The following is a 20,119-nucleotide window of genomic DNA, read 5'->3' as shown; positions in this document are numbered from 1 at the left end:
GGGCTTTGGGTTTTGGCCTTGGATGACAAAATGTATTTGCTTATGAGTTAGAAGCTTGTAACAAATTTCAGTGGATCTGAGCATATGTGTGTAGTTAAATCTCCTCTCCCACACAGTTTGACTAGGAAACTCAGCCACATAGGAGCCAGGGCTTTTGTTAATGTTGAGGCTAAAAACTCCATGTTATATGAGCTGTCTTTTATGCTCCTACCACAGCAAGTTAAAGATCTTCCTTGCTTTTCCTGGTGGATTTAGGTATTAGTTTAATAAAGATTTTTGGTTATGTTTAAGAAAGTTAGATGTCAGAAAAAAAAAAAAATCAAGCTTTCCTAAATAAGAAAGACTGGAATTGAAATTAACTGTGCAATTCTAAATTGGACTGTTTATGGTCACAAAATTAAAGACATACTTTTTTCTTTCTTTTCTTCTGCCCCAGTGAACCACTGTTTCACTTTGCATCAGAGAATGAATCACAACTGTGAGGTAAATGAGATTATTGCCTATCTAACTGTTCGCTTATTTGCTACAGAGATTTGCAGAGATATGACAAATGAGGTCAGAGGAAAAGTTTTGTCTCTCCAGGACTCTTTACCCCCCACTTCCTTTTTTTATTTTTTGCTGGGTGAGTGTTTTTGGTTTTTTTTTTTTTAATTTTTCTCCCCCTCAAATACAAGCTACTCTTACTTGCTATGTTATTTCAAGGTAATATTCTGTTTTGTATGTTTTACAGACAGAATTAATCCTCAATCTCTTTTTTGCCTGCCTGTGTATGGGCAAGGTGGAAGAGCTTCCTGAAGACTAAGTAATTTCTCTGCCAAATACAACTGATGGGGAGAGACGTTCAGAAAGGTTGTCCTCTCCAGTTGCTGCAGTATTGTCTTCTGAAGATGATGTCAAAAGTACTCCAGCTAAAACAGTGGCATTAAGGTGGATTGGATCTTTGGTTACTATCACATCAAAGCTCCAATTGAGCATGCAAGAACGACAATCCTTCCATCCCCATCTCTAATGGGACTAAATTCAAATAGATTTCTGATGGCCATCCCTCCCGTTTCTGAGTTCTCTCAGTAGAAGAAGAAGAAAATATTGCAAGTTTTCAGCTAGTTTATTGCAAAGGCTTCTTTCTTTAACATGGGGGAGGAGTGTGGGAAAGAGTTTTCCTTTAATTTGTTTGGAGAAACAATTGAACTATTTTTGCCCAATGCAAGAAAACAGCTTAAAAAAATGAAGTCAGGCAAGTATGGGAAATTTTATGCAGCACAGTAGGGCAAAATGTAACCATCTGAAAAACAGGGATTATGATCAGAAAAATATAGGACAAGCCTAATTGCAAGCAGAGTTAGCTATACCACCAGGAACAATATACAATCTGCAGATAGCTACAGAACAACTTGGGGCTGCACATCCAGGCTACAAAATGTCAAAAATAACGAGTGTTGCAGGGTAAAGTACAACTCGCCATTATCAAAACGTGTGAAAACGTAAAGGTTTTCTTCTAAGATAGGATTTCTGCATCACGGATTGCTTCTTGAACTAAAGGGCAATGTTTAACAATCGCCCTCCCGCCCTTAACAAATTTTAACTCATGTATTTACTCCTCCAATCTAGGGAAATCCTGCATCTCAATCCCCTTGCTCCCATGAGTGAGATACAGCTGACACGATTTTCAGCTTGCGTCTTTTTTTTTTTTTTTTTTTTTTTTTTTTTTTTTTTTTTTTTTTTTTTTTTTTTTTTTTCCGGAGGCAAAGAAAGGAAATAAGACTGTATCCCCCCGCCTCGCTTCCCTGTTTTCGTGAATATGGGCCACTGAAAGCCGTAAGAGGGCTGACTGCTCCGGTCCCGCCTGGGAGCGGGGCTCCTCCAAGGACGGACGGCGAAGGGCCACAGCCAAAGTCTCTCCCTCCGAGGGCGAAGGACTTTGTTTTTCCCTTCCCCTTTCTCGCCGGTTCGGGTGCCGAGGAGGAGGCTCCCGCGAGCGCTGCGCAGGGCTGCGAGCGGGGCGCTGCCATTGTCCCTGCGGGCGGGGCGCCGAGCGGCCCCGCGCTCCGCCGGCGGCAGCGGCGAGGGGCGGTGGCGGCCCCCGGAGCGCGCCGCGCTGCCGCCCGCCCGCCCGCCCGGCCCGGCCTCCCCCCGCCCGCGGCCCGGCCGCTGCCGCCGTGCCCGGGGGCAGGGGGGAGTGACTTGTGCCTCCCCCTGCCTCCTCCCCGTCCAGCCCTCTTCTGGGGAGAAGGGGAGGAGGAGGAGGAGGAGGGCGAGCGGTGGGAGGGTCTCCATTGAAATAAACAAGCAGGCAGTTATTAAAAAGGAACATGGCGGCCGCAGCCCCAGCTTCAGCTTCATCTTACAAAGCGAAGGTCAGCGCCGGCGGCAGCGGCGGGAGACGGCACTGACCCCGGTAACGGCTCCCGCACGGCCCCGGCGCGGCGGGGGGTGTGCCCGGGCCCCCCGCGCCTGCCCGGCCGCCCCGTGTAGCGCCGGGGGGACGCCCGGGGCCGCGCCGGTGCGCGGAGGGGCGGCGTTGGCGGGCGGCACCGCGGCCGCGGCGAGGCGGCTTCCCCCGCGCCGGCGGCGGGGGGAGCGGGGCGGGGGCTGCGGCCCCTCCGTGGGGAGCGGAGGGACCGCGGGGCCGCCCCTTGCCGGGGCATCGTGCTCGCACCCCCGCGCCCGGCGGTGGGGGGGTGGGAGCGCGGGGTTACTTCTCCGGGACGTCCCCGTGTTTGGGCGAGGGAAGGAGGGGGGGATAGGGCACCCCACCCTGCCGGGCCGAGGGGGCCGGTTTCCTGCTCCCAGGCCAGGCGGAGGTCGGGTGCCGCCTCTCCGCGCCCCTGGCTGGGGGGGAAAGTGCGAGGAACCGGGAAGGCGAGGGGCTGATCTGGGGGTCAGGGACTGCCCTGGCCCGGCTGGGGGAGGATGGGGCAGCGGGGTGCGATTTGGAAGGGACTGTTCGGGACGTTCCCCCTCACCCCCACCACGTAGCGATAGCGAAACTTGAGGGAGGGTCTCTCCCCGATGACAAAAGGGGTGATTTGGGGAGCAGAGCGACGCCGCCTCCCCTTCCCCAGCTGACAACGACTCGGTGCGCAGCGGCGCGGGCCGCTCCGCGCTCCGTCCGTGGGGCCGAGCCGGCCGCCCCCCTTTCCGCGCCGGGCAGGGACCGCGCCGCCCGGCGCCCTCTCCCCTTCCCCCTGCGCAGGGCGCCTCGCCGCCGCTCCGCGCTCTCCGGGGACGCGAGGGGAAGGAGGGGGCGAAGCGGGCAACTTCTCTAACTTTCTGCGCGGGGGTTGTGCCTGCCCGTGCGCGCCGCGCCGGGCCGAGCCGCGGGGGCGGGCGGCGGGGCGTCGCAGCTGCGTGCGAGCGCAGCCCGGGGCGCCCGGCCGCCGCCTCCCCGCGGCCCGGGGAGGGGTGGGGGCCCGGCCGCCGCAGTGCCGTGTGTCTGCGTGTGTGCGCGGGGCGGGGAGCGGCGGCAGGAGGAGGGGGAAGAGCAGAGCAGCCGGCCGGGCGCGGGGCCGGGGTCCCTGGGCGGGTGCCGCTCCGCTCCCTCCCGCTTCCCCGCAGCGGGCGGCGGATGCAGGCGGGCCCTCCGCGGCGAGCGGAGCCCCACGCGTGAGGGCGGGGGAGGGGTGCGGAGGTGCCGCCGCCTCCGCGGAGGGCGGGTGCGCGGCCCCTCCCCTGCTCCGCGGGGGGCGGTGTGTGCGCCGCCGCGGGCACCGCGCGGCTCCGAGGCTGCGGGCCGAGGCGTAACAGGAGCCGCGTCCCTCGCCTGCCTCGCTGCCCCTCGCTCCTGCGGCGCCGCTTGGGCCTGAGCGCTCCCCCCAGCTCGGGGACCGCACTCTGCTCTTGCCGGAGAGGGGCATTCAGGCCGTGTAGTTTGTGGGAAACCTGCCCGAGAGCCTGGCAGAAAAAGGTGGGGGGGGAGGGAAATAAAAAAATAAAAAAAAAGGCCAGGAGGTTGCTGGTAGTCACTGGGAAGTCGTGATATCTGTGTATCATGATACATACTTAGTTTGAGTTAGCCTGTATACTTTGGTCTGAAATGTGTGTATGTGGGACACTATAAATATACTTGTAATTTAGCTTGGCGAGTCTCCTTGTGAAAGGAGAACAGCCTGCTTGTTCGATAATAATCAATTGTTGTTGTGTTTTTATATTTCTTTTTTTGTTGTTGTTGTTTCAGAGTAGTAAGAAGCAGGTGAATAGGCTTTAGAACTCAACCCATAATGTTTAGGTATAATTTGAGCTAAGCATATAGTGCCTGGCTATGGCAGTTACAGCAGAGCTCTATTGCCACTGTAAATAAGTAAGCATTTAAGACTGCCAGTCTTTGTACTTAAAGCATTTTTTTTTTGTTTTTGTTCTGCCATTGTGGGTGAAGGCAGTCATTTGGATTTTATCCCTTTGGGTTTTTTATGTACTGAACTATAAAAACAGCCCTAGTCAGTTAATTTCCTGGCTCCATATAACCCAGTGGCAGTGTTGGGCCACCTGGTGGGCTCCTCTCACGGCGGAATCCTCTGGCATTGCCCAAAGGGATGAAGCTGCCGGTCCACTGTGTTGGATGCTCTCTGAGAAATGCCCATGTTGTATATAATTTTTAATGTCATACCGAAACTATTACACCCCAAAGCAGAGATCTTGTTTGCTTAAACACAGCTTAGTGTGGATGGAAACTGGTTGTTTTATCGCACTTGGTGTAGGTACTTGATGCCTCCTACTTTTTTCCAGAAGACTTGTTTGTTTACGTCACCAATGGTGTCACAGATAGGATATACCAGGTTTGCACATAGTTCCACGTACAGACACGTATGCAAGCGCATATGGACAGTGATACATTTGTATCCCTTACTTTCGCATTTGTGGTAACAGCTCTTTTGGGGACTGCACATAGAAGTTGGCTCTGTTGTGTCATATGAGATAAGGAAAGTTGTATATTGCCCCCAAAAGGTTAATCCGTAAGTGTGAGAAGCTTAATGTTCATAGGAAATCTTGGTTATCTACAATCTTGAAGAAAATACTTTGTCATGGACTCAACCTTCAAGAATATTGAGTACAACTTTAAGAAGAAAGATTCATCTTTTTTCAACATCACGCATTATTTTGAAGAATTGCATTATTTTTAACATGTTTTTATCTCCATGGGCATTATGCAATAAATGCATGTTAAACGTGCTGCAATCACCTCATCTTTTTAGTCACTGTACTCTTTTATTTCACATAAAACCTGAAGATTTCTCAACTTTGTATTTTCTCAGGCTTGTGGTCTTTACTAGGGAGAGAATCCATGTCTGATGTGGTTCTTCAGTATCTCTGCAATGTCTGAAGGCACTTCTTTACTAAGTGTGTAAATTCCTCATTATGTGTCCTGGTGGTGTCAGTGCTAAATTTGAAACTCAAGACATTTGAATACTTTATTGCCATCAAGAATGGTACTTTTGGAACCAGTTTAAGTTTTTAAACTTAATCATGTTATTTGAGAGAGAAAATAAGGTTATTTCAGGTGAAAACTTTAGAAAATATAAGGGATTTATTCCCATGTAGTGTATTGCATTAAACTGAGACTCTGAAGTAAAAATTAATTACTTAAGAATAATGTTTATGTTTTTATAATCATTTAGGGTGTAGCTTGCTCATTAGAACGCTGAAAGGCTCTGTTGAAAGAGGCATGTAAACTGTCTGTAGTGTTGGCATTCCCAACTTTTCCCTCCATCCTCCAAAAAACCAGTAAGAGCTAGCCCATCTGCAGGGAGCCCAGATTTTGCAGCAGGAAGAACAAAGTCAGTGAGCGAGCCAGCTGCTGCTACAATGCCCACTGTCTTCTGCTCCTTGCCTTTGTTGCTGATGTCACCGTCTCATTGGCAAAATCTGGGCTTCTGCGCTCAGCTGGAGTTTCTCTAGCACCTGACACCAGAATTGCAGAGGCTTAAGAGGTCTAAGCCTTGAGGATGCTGTCAGTTCGTTTGAAAGAAAAGACTAACCAAAGACTGCTACCAAATTTAAATATAAACGTAACTCTCTTTGTCTGCCGAGCACTAATAGATTGTGCATTGGAGAAAGGGAACACTGAACTAAAACTGTTCTTGCCATGCTCAGTTCTTTGTACATTTGCTGTGGCTGGCCTCTCTAAACAATGCACAATGCATGCAAGTAAGTATATTTAACAAATTCCACACGTTTCTTCAGTATTCTGATAGGCAGTTAAATGCTCAATATTCATTTATGTCCATGTTTGGCTTTAGAGGTCAGAGGTTAAATGTGTTGTTACTGTATATACTCTGCTGTGTGACACAGCATTTTAAACTAAGAACAGAGTAACATTGATAATTACTTTATGGAAGGCATATAACAGCATTCATTCATCCGCCCATTTTCTACTGTTGGTTAACTTAGTTATAGACAGCTACTCTGCCAGGATCCCCTATTTTTATTTTTAAATGAGGTGAAGTTCACTGCACTGCTTTATTTTTGTTAGTTGTTAAAACATTCTTATACTTCTGGCAGCAGATAATGACAAATTCTTCAATGTAATGCTCGGAGCAAAGGAGGCGGAGAGGGAGAAACAGGGAGGGAGAGGAGGGGAAAAACCCTCCTGAGCATATGGAGACATCCAGAAAAAGATGTGCATCGTCAGCTGTGATTCCATTGTGTGCTTGCAGACAGGATCTGAGCTCTTCTTCTCTTGGGAATTTGAACCTTACAGAAGTATTCTTTGGCTTTTACCCGGCAGGATAATGGAGCTTAGATAACATATATTTCATGTATTTATTATAGATAATATTTTGATAACATTTTATGATTTCAGGGAATAAAATACAGTTCCCAGGACTCCAGCTCTGTGTTGGAATCGCATTTTAAACAGTCATATGTATTGCTGAAATGGTAACTTAGAGTAGTAAGAATAATTTCTAATATTACATCAGTGGTTACATATTACAAAGGCATCTTACCAGTTCTACAGTTAGTAGTTTGTCAGCAGTATTTACATTATGCAAACACTCCCTATTTTAATGATTCAGTAGCTCAGCCTTTTCAAAACATACCAAGTAGAAATCTGACATGAAAAATGACAGGTTGTATAGTTTCATCAATTTAGGATACAGAATTAGAAAAAAAAAAAAAGACAAAAAACCCAGGGTATTTTTTAGACAGTTTTAAGACAAAGCAATTCTGTCAGTGTTGTGGATATTCAGAAATAGCATTTATACGATGGAAAAATGAGTGGAAGAAATTAATTTTCTTTCATTCAGTCCTGAATTTACCTATTACCTCGAAGAGCCTTTCCTCTCCTGAGCATCTGGAATGCTTTTGCCAATTTTATACAATTATTTTGAGTTGATGAATAGTTTGAAAAATAGATCTTGAATGTGGTAGATCTGCTGCACTGTGTTTTGTAACTGTTTATGATTTTTCAATCTTTTTCTGTGGAAATTGCACGTTATTCAAATGAAAGACTAATGGAAATTTTATTTAAGAGTTTTATGGATATATAATGGAAACAATTCCTATGGAAAATGTATCGTCATCAAAGCGCTTGACATCTTGAAGTTTGAAATTAGTTCATTAATTTAAGTGTCTGAAGCTATACCGCAGCATATTAACAATATGCACATTTTTTTTCTCCTGCAGCTTCATCATTATGCTATCCCAAGTCTTGCATTTCCTTAAATGGCTTCCATAACAATCTCCCATTAATACAGTTACTGACAGATATTATTTTTCCTTTGCTCTCATTTTAGCAGTTACAACTGATAGTAAATCTCACTCTTTCTGTGAGTGTGCTCCCATTACTTAGATATTAAGGTGCTTCTTTGGAATGTGCATTTGTTTTTTGCACCTAAGATGCAGTGTCGTCAGTAAATCCTATTTACATTTTTCTCTTTGTTTTTAAACTTAGAGAAGTTATTTTCTGTTTGGAAAGGAAAACTTGTATTTTGCTGGAATAGTCCCCATTACATGGAAATCTTTATTGGATTAATGAAAGGGCAGAGAGTATAGGTGACAAATTAATTAAAATATCTACCCAATGTGTTGATTTGTCCATAAATCTTAGGTAGTATGGATCACATGAGCTTCTATGAGGGGACATAGTGAGAACATATATCTGCTGTAGTGTTGACTGAGAGTTGCTATTTTGATGCTTTTTTAGTGAGCTACGTAAGACATATTGTTGCTCTTGGGTAGGATTTATAGTGGGCATATCACAATTGGCTGCTTTATTGGCTGCCTCAGTGGAGAAGCCTGGGACTGAAGAATGGCATGGAAAGTGAAAGAACATTTTGCTTGTTAAGTCAGAATTATTATAGAATTTTACTCTTACTCTGCCTATGCTGTAATTCATCTGTGTGTGAACAGATTCAGTTTTTCATTGCTGTCAGTATTGATCTCTAATGAGCCTGGCCCATGGATTTTGAAGAAAATCACTCCAATTAAAAACAATGCAGTTTGTCACCTATTTGTACCTCATGGATTATGTAGGAGATATGCTAAACTGCATTTAAAAATAAAACTTCTTGAGAAGAGAGGAAAGTCTATCTATGAATAAATTTGAGAGTGCATGCTGACACTTTTATTACACATACTTTTATGACCTTACAAATTCATATATCTGTGTGATGCAATTAGAAATTAATAAAAAACCCCAAAAACCCAAAAGACCCAAAGCAACCCACACCCTATGAAAACCCACGGTCCTAAGTTTTAATACTTGTGAATCTGAGAGTTCAAGTATCATCTAGGCTACAGTGGAGATTATTTTTCTTCGTTCTGCTTACACCATGCTTTGAGTTCACAAAGTAGCTTTTCAGCCCTTTCTCTTTCAAAATTATTATCAGGACTTGCTGACCAAGTAGTTATGTATTCTGAGAATACATGTGATTATTGTCAACTAATTTCACTTGCTAGTCTCTCTCAGTTTTGTACCTTGGTCTCCAGATACATGAACAATGTCCTCATCCTGTTCTATCAATTTTCTGAAATAGATTCTTTGTGGAGGAGTATTGAGTGTATAGAAATAAATAAATTCCAGTTTTCAATTAAATTCTCAAGGAGAAAAGCTCCTCTTCCAGTCTAAATCTTTGTATTTTCCAAAATTAAAATTTCCAGCTAGAAATGTACTATTTTCTTTAGATGAGTCCAGAAGAGTTGTTGCTATTATCTGGCATTAAAAAAAAAAAAAATTGTTGATACTTTCCAGGCTATAAAATGTAGCTCTAATAAAGGTTTTTTTATTTTAATTGCTTGCCAATTTTTGTTGACATTTGCAGTGCAAACATACTTTTGCTTGTTTTGCTGGATTTTTTAAGTGTTACTTTGAAACAAAGATACTGAATTTTTCATGAGGCCTCAAAATATATTTTGCTTCAGTTCTGTGTGAAGCTAGTGATAACTGCATGATGGTGAGATCATTTGTGTCTCCTTTTCTTCTTAGTTTAGGAATGATGGAACCTGAAGACTGAATGTAGATGAGAAAAAACCTCTCTAAGCTCACCAAGTTCATGCTCACTAAGCTTGCATGCTGTGGATGATCTCTTCCAAGTATGTCTGAAAGTGGCAGTTCCCACTCCCTTTCAGCTTAACTATAGTTTGTAGCATTGATGTTGTGTGTTTTGTTCACAATGATGGTTTTATGGACCACAGAGGTAAACACACCTTAGGTACTTGGAATGGAGACCAGAAGGGAAAGAAGTGACTGTGGACAAATGGAAAATAAAGATGTAAAGTGTTCTGAAGTCAGAAGACTGTGTGTTGTTCTGTTCCATATCAGTTGTTTTTAGTTGAGGTTTTTTGACCTTTAAAGCAGTTTTCTTTTATTCTTTGTGGGATGGAGGAGTGGATAGTGGTGTTGGAAAATGGCAGGTGTGGCTGTGGTGCATTCCATTTTTATATTGTAGGTAATGTTGATAATTTGTATATTATTTGAGGCAGTGATCTGCTCTTCATGTGGGCCTTTGTGCACCACTGTTTACAGAGTTATGCCACTGTGAGACCTGGCTTCTTGCAAGAGTAGTTCCCTTGAATTCTGAGGGTCTTCCCAAGAAGCTCCTGATTCTTGTGGGTTGGGTGTAAATTTGCACAGGCATAAGTGGTAGTTGGCTTGCTTCTTCTTCAGCCTCCAGAATGGGCCTGAGAAGGGAAGGCAAAGGACTAACAGATCATTTTGTTGTCCATAACTTCACGTTCATCACTTCTTTTCTTTACTGACAGTCTAGTTTAGTTAGAGAAATGTATCAGAAATATACTAGATAATACATCTATTCAAGTACATGAGCCTATTGCTAGTTGCTGTATAATTCAAGAGGTTTTTTTGGGAAGAGAGGTCTTGTTACTCATGTTTTTGTGTTTTGAAGGTAGTGCTCCTGCTGTGAAGCTATAATGCATTGTCTTTGTTTTCAGACAATATTATTGTTAAGCGTTTTATGACTAGAAAAATGAAAATCAGCAAAGCTTGTCCTTTCCAGTGGGCCTTTGTGGACACTACTGTAATGGTCAGGAGCAACATGACTTGTGTACAAACTCCTTGAGCAGCTGTATTGGAGGCCACAGAGACCAGGAGGTGGGATGCAAAAAATAGGGAAAAACAGCAGGGAAATAAAAGTGAGCAGCCACTTGATTGTCAAGAAACAAAATGGTAGTAGAGTACTCATTCACTGGTGCCCAGCAGGTAAAAGACAGGAGCTGAGTGGGAGATGTTTCCTGTTTACTGCTCCCTGGGGGAAAAGGTCTCCCCACTGTGGGCTGGGGCTGCAGCCCCCATGTGCTGCTGAGACTGTGGCTTCTCTTTGGTGTCTCTCTGAACTGCCAAAAGATCTAGCAGCATACTTAACATTTTATTCCAAGACAAGATGGTTTTTTTCTGTCAACAAGGACCCACTCAAAGCCCTGAGTTTGTGATCCACAGAGCTTGTGTGCTTTTTGGACATTCCTGAGGAAATAATGTAGGCTTATCTTCCTTGTGTATATTTTATATAAGAACACTTCTTTGTTAGTGGTGCCCTTAAATAGTCTGTTACTGTAGTGGTATCCTGTCTGTGACTGAAAGAACTTATGCAGAGTTTGTTTGAAGAAGGTTTTTGTAAGATGGCAGAAATGGGAAAGAAAGAGGTTGATTCTAAATTCTACTCTCGAGGCATAATTAGTGTATGGCGGGGTTTTTTTTGCTGATGACTCTTGTAGTGTACCTTTCATTTTATTTCTGTTCTCATTTGCTTTATGTTCTGCCTTTTTGTTTGTCAGAATAGGAAAGTAGAATACTCTTCTTTGGTGGTTTGCTTGGATACATTTGTCATAAAGTGCTCTTTGACCTACAAACAGAAATTCAGGTATAATATTTGTGTGGGCAGTAGCACACTCCTTCTCCCTTGAAGGAATTATTTTGCTGTGCAATGTATGGCCTCTGTTCTATGGACTGTTTCCTGCTTTATGGGACTCCATATGAGTGAAAGGCTTTCTGTTCACTGATGCTTGTCACTTGGGTCAGGAGTATTGTAAGTGGAGGCTGAGAGAAGAAACATGCTTCTGTACATGCAACTTATAATAATGGTTGAAAGAGCACCAGTTTCTCCTTTTTAGAGATTTGAAACTAATGTGCTGTCAAACCAAGCAGTCAACCAAAAAAAGGAACCAAGCACTTCCAGAGTTCTCACAGATTCTTTAGTGAAAATAGAGGCTGTGTACTGTGTAAGTTAATGTAAACATTTTAGCTGCTATCACTGTGAATTTGCAGTAGGCAGCAGGTAGAAAGGAAGTTGTGTGACTGGAGTGATTGTGCAACTGGAAGGGGGTTGTAGTTATGTCTGGAAAAGCAGATAGTGCTCCACAAAGTTTGTGTTTCCTTCATTGTGTTTTGCTTAAAACGGCAATGTGCTAAACATCATATTTTTGTTCTTCTATGCCCATCTCCAAAAAAAAAAAGAGACTAATATTTTTCTCTCAAATTTTTTCCTAGCATACTTGAGATGTATCTGAGTAGTGAGGCCCCCTGCATACACAGCCCCTAGAAATCGTTGTCTGCATCGCTGAGTCTTGGTGAGTTGTCTATATCCTATTGCATTTAATTGGATTCTGTTGCAGTTTTTTCTTCTTCATTGGGGAGTTTGATGTGAGATGTCTTAAATTGATTGTGTGGATACAGCAGAACAAACCTTGGTTTTAAGTAACATGGGATACTGTACACTGAGTGGAAAGACTTAACATTTTGGAAACTTTGAAAATGATGGTGAGACTGGTTGTGGAAGCAGAGGGTCCTTGCTTTGGTGCCAGGACCAGGAATGGGACTTTCTGGTGAGAAAGGCTGAAGGGATCAACATGCCATATTCTTTTTTATTAGGTTTGTTTGATATTTCATACTGTAACTAAGGAATTGACATTTTTCAGATGTGCTGATTATGGTCTGTCTTATGGCAAAGGTTGAATATGAACTAATATAAGCTTTTCCATCCAACTCTGTGCACTAATAAATTACTTAAATTGAGGGTTGAAATTGGTATAATGACACTGATGACTTAAACTGCTTGTTGCTCAAGAATTACTGTCTTACGACTCCATCAGGCAGTGCTGTGCCTGTTTAACTCTGCTCTCAAGAAGGGATAATACCACTGAGAGTTAGAAAAAGAGACCCCTGCAGATTGTTTAAATGCAGACTAATAATAGTTTGGTAGTGCAGTGAAAGAAAGTAGAATATAAATGCTGTGGTTTTATTTTAGGTATGTTTGATATGTCAGTATATTCACTTGGTATAAATCTTTTACAACAAATACGCATTTGAGATTTTATGTGAGAACCTTTTCAGTGTACTCATGAATAAATGTTGTCTTTTAACACATAGAGTGACTTATTAAGGTCAGAAATATGTATTTTTGAGGCTTGCACACTAAATATAGAGGTGGGAAATGAGCCTGCTGAAAGAGTTTTTAGTTGTTTGGGGGATGACTGTTTATAAAATGCCAACCAAATATGGGTAAAATTATGTAAGCCCACATCAAGTATCATTTCCTCTTTTGTTAATTATGTTCAGCAGTTTTTGAAAATTAACAATGCTTTTCTTTAAACTTTCCTCATTTTATAGCATCAGTGAATGAGAAAACAGGTTAAGCAGTTTTCCAGTGCTTTTCTCTGTCTTTTCCCTTTTCAGTTCAGATAAAACACTCTGAAGTTCATTCTATTCAATGAAGTTCATAATTCTGGTTAATAATTTGTTTTGGTTTTATACTAACTTGAAAATTCTTAGCTGCAGAGATGTTATTACTTATTTATACTTATTACTTACACCATATTAGTTATTATTTATTTACACTACTTACCTGGACTGCATAATCATAAGGTACTTATGCAGGTCTTCTCAATAATAATCTGCTTTTGTAATCATTTAAGCAAATTATTAAAAAAAATGCAAACACTCTAAAATATTGTTTTCCTAGTGAATAGCACTCAGAATGAGTTAGGTGTATGTAATAAAGAGAAGAATGTCACTGCCAGGATTCTCTATAGAGAACATGAAATTTTGTTGTCGAGTTGATTGTATGTTTGTTTTCAGTTGTCTCAATTTCAATTTTCGATTAAAAAATAAATGCATTAGGGAAATATGAAAATAAAAAGCAATTTCCATATAATTACTTGGGTTTTTTTCCTAATTAATTTATATGGAGGAAAAAAAACAACCTGTCTTTTCCTTAGTGTTGCTACATTCTGTGCCAAAACTATAGATTTGGTTGATACAGTGATAGAAAATAATCTGGTAACTTCACACATGCTGACCAAAACACAGTTTCTGTGTTTAGGAAGTTCAAAACCTTTATTAAGAGCAAAAATTATATGAATATTTGTGTATGAAGTCTATGGTGATGACATTAAACCACTCTAAAAAATGGGTGTCACGAAAGGATTTATAGGGCAAGGATGAAGCAGAGAGGTAGCTTTTACTCAAAATATTTGCTTTAAAATGTGTGGTTATCTCTGTGTTCCTATTATAGACAGTTCAGCAAAAGTAGGTTCCATAAGCCAAAGAATTGTTTAAAATTTTGGTTCTATTGAATCCTTGGAAGTCTTTTGAGTTTTGAGTGTCTAGGGCTTCAGTCCTATTATTTGACATACTTGCATGCTCACCTTCTCTGTTGCAAGTTCAAAGAGCTGTAGCTGTTTATTTTAACCAGTATACCCATCTGAAATTATACTAGTGTTGGAAGGATACATGAGTTAGAGTGTCATTTAAGAAATCTGGGCCTTGGCTTTTGACTAGTGTTGCTTGTGGAATTAAAAATGTTGGTTTTGACTGTATGTTGTGAGACTGCACCACAGCTCTGACTGAAATTGTGCACATTCAGCTTGTCTGCCACTGTATCAAGTTTTTTGGAAAATGAACCTACTAGTTAAAACTTATTTAGTCTATTTTTCATTTTAGTTGAGGTAGTGGGTAGCAGCTGCTGTGTGCTCACAAAAAAGGGGATGCAATTAGAATGATGATAAGTTTAGACTTGCAAAAAACCCAAACACATACAAAATCTGTTTTAATTTCCAGTCTAAAAGTTACCAGTCAGAAAGCATTTTTTTATCTCTTTCTCCTGTTTTCATGAAGTGGTTTGCTTTGTAAGGAATATTTCTCAGCAAAAAGAACATAGATTAGAGAAATCTCAGTTTTCTGACACTCTTGATCTGGAGAGTCTGTTTCCATCTAACTTTGTAGTGATTTCATTGTCGTTTGTGTTGTAGTTAGTGTCAAGTGTGATAGAAAATATTTGTGTGTCTTTTCATTCTGAGTTATAGTGCTTGTTGTTTACAGCCGTAGTAGATACGGAAAATTCTGACAAATGTCTCATTTTTGACTCTGTTCTCCTAATACACGTTTGTGTAAAGGTAGTGCTGTCAGAAAATAAAGTGCAGTACTGAAAATAAAATTGCCTTATATCAAAACAAGTTTTTAGAGCCTTGGGTATTAATTTAAGGATGCAAATGAGGAACTTTGAGTAGATTCCAACTATCAGACCTGACTAAGGCTAGCTTCTGTGAGCTTGCAAAGCAGGGCTGGAATGATGCTTACCTAGAACTCTGGAGCCAGTTCAGAGCACCCTAATTCCCATAGAAGCTGTGTTTCTGAAATAGCTGAAATAAAATATTGGTATGTGTAATCTTTAATGAATTTGGTCTTCTCTGTGAAGGATACTTAATATATGTTGAATTGGTTTGTGATAAATAAAGGGAATGTGTTTTGATTGCTAGACCTCAAAACTGGGGAGTTGTGTCTTGCATGAAATGCGATAAGATTATTCTGTGTTCAGTCACTGCCGTTCAGTAGCGACATTAGTTAACATGAATTGCCTATGAAGATGCTTGTAAAAGTGGATGCTTGATTATGGTGAATTTAATGTAATCAGCGTTAAAATGGTACTCCTAATCTGAGAGTGAAGTTCTGTGTGGGTGGTACGATGAGAACTGAAGTATTAGGAAATGAGCATCTACTAAGATTTATACAATTGCCCCCTAAAAGCTTTTTTCCCCTAAAATTGGAACTGGGATTTTATGAAAAACGTTATGTTGTGGAAAAGTTGAAATTTACACAAATGTAGTATATTGCATTTCTTTCCTTTGAATTTTATTAAAATTTAGAGTACTGTAGAGAGAAATCTTGTGCTTGCAACTAGCAGAACTAGATTTGTTAGTAATGAAAATACTTTTAAAGTACTTTCATAGTTTTGAGGCCACAATGTTCAAATTCATTGTAAGGCTGGATTAAACTATTCTTATATATGTAAAACTCATTAACTACTGTAAACGGATTTAAATGGAGTGCTCTGTCAGTGAACTTTTTACTGCATTGATGGAACCAAACTTAATATATATCCAGGACTGTTGAAAATGCTCATTCAATTGATTGAAGCTTGCCTTTTGTATGTAGTTATATCCTGGAAGATTATTTTGAACATTGCAGTTTCAGTGAGATAAATAAAAAATATTTAGGAAATGGGATTGCTAACTTGATTTTATTCACTTCTTAAATATTGGTTTTGACTTTGTAATGGACTTTGCTAAGATTTTTCATTTCTTACCTTGATAGGAACCTTTTTATATGGACAAAGTTATACTGTATTAGCATTAGCAGAAGAAATAGCTGTCATTATCATCTGTGGAAAATCAATGTATATTTTATATATAGATTGATGGCATTGTATCGCCAGTATTGGAGCCTCGGAATTCTAGAGGGGTCAAGAACAGGACAACTGAGCACTTGCATCATCAAAGAAGATGAGATGCATTTACTTGGGCAGATTTTCCTCTGGGCCTGCCTTTAGTCCCTGAATTGGGAAGAGTGAAATATTTACATGGCTTGGCTCTTGACAGTAAATAGTATTAATTAAATACAGGGCTTGGAAATGGTACTGGTATTTCAGATGAAGGCCAGTAGATTTTGCCTTGGCTTTCTGGAAATTGAATTCCAGTAGTCTGTTTATTTGACAGCATTAGAGTACAATGCTTTGTGGTTCATGGATATTTGTGTACATTAAAGTGGGTGAATTTTTCTAATACCACAATGTGTTAGGCTCAGAAGACTTATCTGCTGTAATGGTAAGGAAATTTGTAGATGATTATAATATAAAGTCTTGTACAATGTGTTTCTCTCTCATTAATTTGCTTTTATATTAACTGGACTGCCAAGAAATTACAGGTTTTCTTTTTAAAATAAACTTTTGGATGTTGAAAAATTCAGATGAAAGGTCCTAAATAAATCACAGACGTTCAGTATTATGAAAATGATTTAGAAATATTGGTGAGTGTTACAGTATCATTGGGCAGGGCTTTAACTATTCAAATATGTTACAGAAACCTCCTCTAGTCATCTCACCACAACCAAAAAAATGGTACTGGCACTCTTCTGTACACAGTATTTGTTACAGTATGTGTGTAAATGTGTTGCTAAAACTTTTTTTGCAACTGTGTCCATGATAAATGAAGAATATGCTCTGTTCTCCTATTCCAACATCTGTTGTTATGGTCTAGATTCTTGCCTTTTTTTCATTATCAGTGCTTTTCTTCCTTCAGTAATCCCAAATCAATAAACTACAGCATTCTCTGTACACCAAACTCTGTATCTTTCAAAATGACAACAATAAGCAAACTAGGAATATTTAAAATTAGAACTGAGACAAGAATTAGTTTTATAGTAGATATTGCAATTTGGTTTTTCCTTGAGGGAAGCTGTAGTAGTGTCAGGAGGAATTAAAATGTTTCTATTCACATTTTTTCCAGTGTGTTTTTCTTAGCTTGTATTTGAATGTTCTCACTTAAACTTTAAAACATTATCCTTATGAGTAACACATAAAATTGAAGATCCCTTTTTGCCTTGGATTCTTTTGTCTTTCAGACTCTAGTTGCCTATTTTACTGCTTAAGAGAGTGAGACATCCCCTACATTTCTCTCTTCTGGTTGTGAGCTTGAAACTACTGTGTGGTGACACAGTTTATAATAGTATTTTAAAATGGGATAAAACCATCCACATTTCTCTAAAAGTAGGTGGCCAACACATGAAATTTCACTTGGGTTAATTTTTATGGCCTTTCAGTTTTCAGATGTGGTTTTTTGCTTGGCTTCTCTTCACAGATCCTGGTTAACTGTGTTTTTATTGCTTAGTCCTGCTGAACAGACTCATGTAAAACTTTTTCTATCTCGAGTTACAGTATGTAACTTCCAGAATGTATCCTGTGGTGGAATAGGGTTTATCTGGAGCTGATGGCACATAGAGCTTGATGCATGACTACTAATGTTTAAAATATTCCTTGTCCCTGACTGTGATTTTAGTCTTTCCTTCCTCATGAGCTTACTCTTTTGTCAATATCCAAGTTCTAGGCTCTTGATCAGCTGTATTGGGTTTGCATGGCCAAGCTTTGGTAATGGGTAGATTCTTTGAGAAGCTTCCTCCTTGTCCAGCCATGAGTATGCTCAGGAGTTACTGGCACTTCTGCCAGTAACCCCTGGCAGTGCCAAAGACAGATCTGCTACTGGTCAAGTCTGGGCCAGTTCAGAATGGCGGTAATGCCTCTGAGAGAACATTTAAGAAGAGGAAAAAAAAAATCCTTGAATCATTATACAATTGTAATTGTGGGCAGAGAAGAGCAAGGTGGGAATGTGTGACAGGAACAAGTGTGCAGACACCAAGGTCAGTGCAGAATGAGGAGCAGGAGGAGCTCCAGGCACCAGAGCTGGGATCCCCCTGCAGCCCATGATGGCCATGGTGAAGCAGCTGTGCCCCTGCAGCCCATGGAGATCCACAGGGATCTGCCTGCAGCCTGAGGAGGAGCCCCACCCTGGAGCAGGTGGGTGCCTGAAGGAGGCTGTGACCCTATTGGAGGCCCATGCTGGAGCAGGGTCATGGCAGGGACCTGCAGACCTATGGAGAGAGATGCCCATGCTAGAGCAGGTTTTTGGTAGGACTTGTGATCTTGTGCCTGTTCTTGAAGGACTGCACCCCGTGGAAGAGTGACCTAAACTGCAGCAGTTTGGGGAAGGCTGTTGCCCATGGGATGGACTCAGATTGCAGTGCTGTGTAGAGAACTGTTGCTCCTGAGATGGACTCACTTTAGAGGAGTTCCTGGAGAACTGTCTTCCATGGGAGGGACCCCATGTTGGAGCGGGGGAAGGACTCCACTTCCGAAATAGTGGCAGAGACAACAGGCGATGACCTGACCATAACCCCCATTCTGTCTCTTCCTGCACTGATGGGGGAGAAGGCAGAGCTGGGAAGGAAGGAAGGGGGAGGAGAAGGTGTATTTAAGGTTTTATTTTACTTCTCATTATGCTTCTCTGATTTTGTTAGCAATAAATTCAGTTAATATCTCTGATTCTAACCTGTTTTGCCTGTGATGGTGTTTGGTGGGTGATCCTTCCCAGTCCTTAACTCATGAACTCGTTGTTATACTTCCTTTCCCGTTCATCTGCAGAAAGGAGTGAGAGAGGTCTTGGGTGGGTGTCTGGTATCCGACCATGGTCAGCCCACTACATCAACATTGAAATATTTGAGGAACCAATACCAGTGAGTCAAATTGTATAACACTCTTGTTGCCACACTTAAAACATACTCAATACAAATCTACAGAAGGCAAAAAAAACCCCAATCCCAAACTACCCCAACCCAGGCCATCTTATATGAGATATCACCTGCTATTCCACCGCTGTCACACCCCAACCATGCTACCATCCCTACTGTACACCACAGGCTGTGTGCCACAACCTAAATGATTAAATAGATTTGTTCTATTAATTTTCAGCCTTAGTTGGTTAGTGCCAAATGTGCTTTGTATATAGCACATATGTTTCACAATAATATGTATTTATTTTTGAATACAGGCATGGAACCATGCATATGGTGCTCCGGTCCTGTTTTAGGTATTGTGGGCACTTAAAGGGGAAAAAAACCCTAGCAGCCTGCTGCTGCTGAGCTTGATTCCAGTAACAGTAGTTATCAAAGTTGCATCTTACTTACTCGTCCTCTTATTTACTTCATCACTCGGTTTCTGAACTATTTCCTTCTGCCCCCAGCTTTCAGGAAAACTGGTTTGTGGTCTTCTGATACAATCTCATAAAGCTTTGGGATAGTCCCATGTTTTGTGTCAGGACAACTTGATCCATGATTGTGAGAATCTTTCTAGAGAGTTGAACTTACTTGTGTGTGTCTATTTTGAGGGGGAATTGCTTACTGAAAATTTATTTTTGGCCAGCTTAAAGCTGTTAATGAGTTGACTGGAATTTCATAAGTAGCTTCATTGAGGAAGGGGGTGAAAGTCCCTGCTAATCAGAAATGCTGTAATGGCTCACTTAGGAAATTCTGAAATGAAGTTTTGGATTTCAAGGCTAGAGTCACAGCAAGACTCAACAGTCAGTAAGCCACAGGAAAGGCACCTGCGTGGCTACGGGTACAGCTCTGAGTGGGAGCTGCTGCAGGGCGCGAGGAGAGGCCCCTCGCATGGCCACCATCTCAGTGGCACAGCCTGTGCCCTGGGTACAGGGACAGCTGATGGATCAGATGGCTCCCTGCTTCCTGGCCTCTGGTCTCACTCCCTGGCTGCTCCTGGGCCCAGGGTGGCCCTGCCTCTCCCCATTGTGCCAGCCTGGGGACAGGCAGGTGGCCAGTGTTCTACAGCTG

General features: G+C 41.8%; 1 protein-coding gene across 5 annotated transcripts in view; it reads left to right on the top strand.

Annotated features, from left to right (window-relative positions):
- Window positions 1-2,175: 2,175 nt before the first annotated feature.
- NCOA2 (nuclear receptor coactivator 2) overlaps window positions 2,176-20,119 on the top strand; it is a 188,588-nt gene continuing 170,644 nt past the window's right edge. For 3 of the 5 annotated variants that reach the window (XM_054514161.1, XM_036398928.1, XM_036398938.2), the window contains exons 1-2: window positions 2,176-2,395; window positions 11,939-12,018. The gene's annotated coding sequence lies outside the window, so the exon portion shown is untranslated. Of the gene's footprint in view, window positions 2,396-9,444; window positions 9,529-11,938; window positions 12,019-20,119 lie in introns of those variants that run through there. The other 2 variants (XM_036398948.2, XM_054514159.1) reach the window with 2 other exon arrangements.

Source organism: Molothrus ater, chromosome 1, assembly GCF_012460135.2.
Source record: "Molothrus ater isolate BHLD 08-10-18 breed brown headed cowbird chromosome 1, BPBGC_Mater_1.1, whole genome shotgun sequence".
NCBI lineage: Eukaryota > Metazoa > Chordata > Aves > Passeriformes > Icteridae > Molothrus > Molothrus ater.
This window is presented reverse-complemented; position numbering and strand designations above follow the sequence as displayed.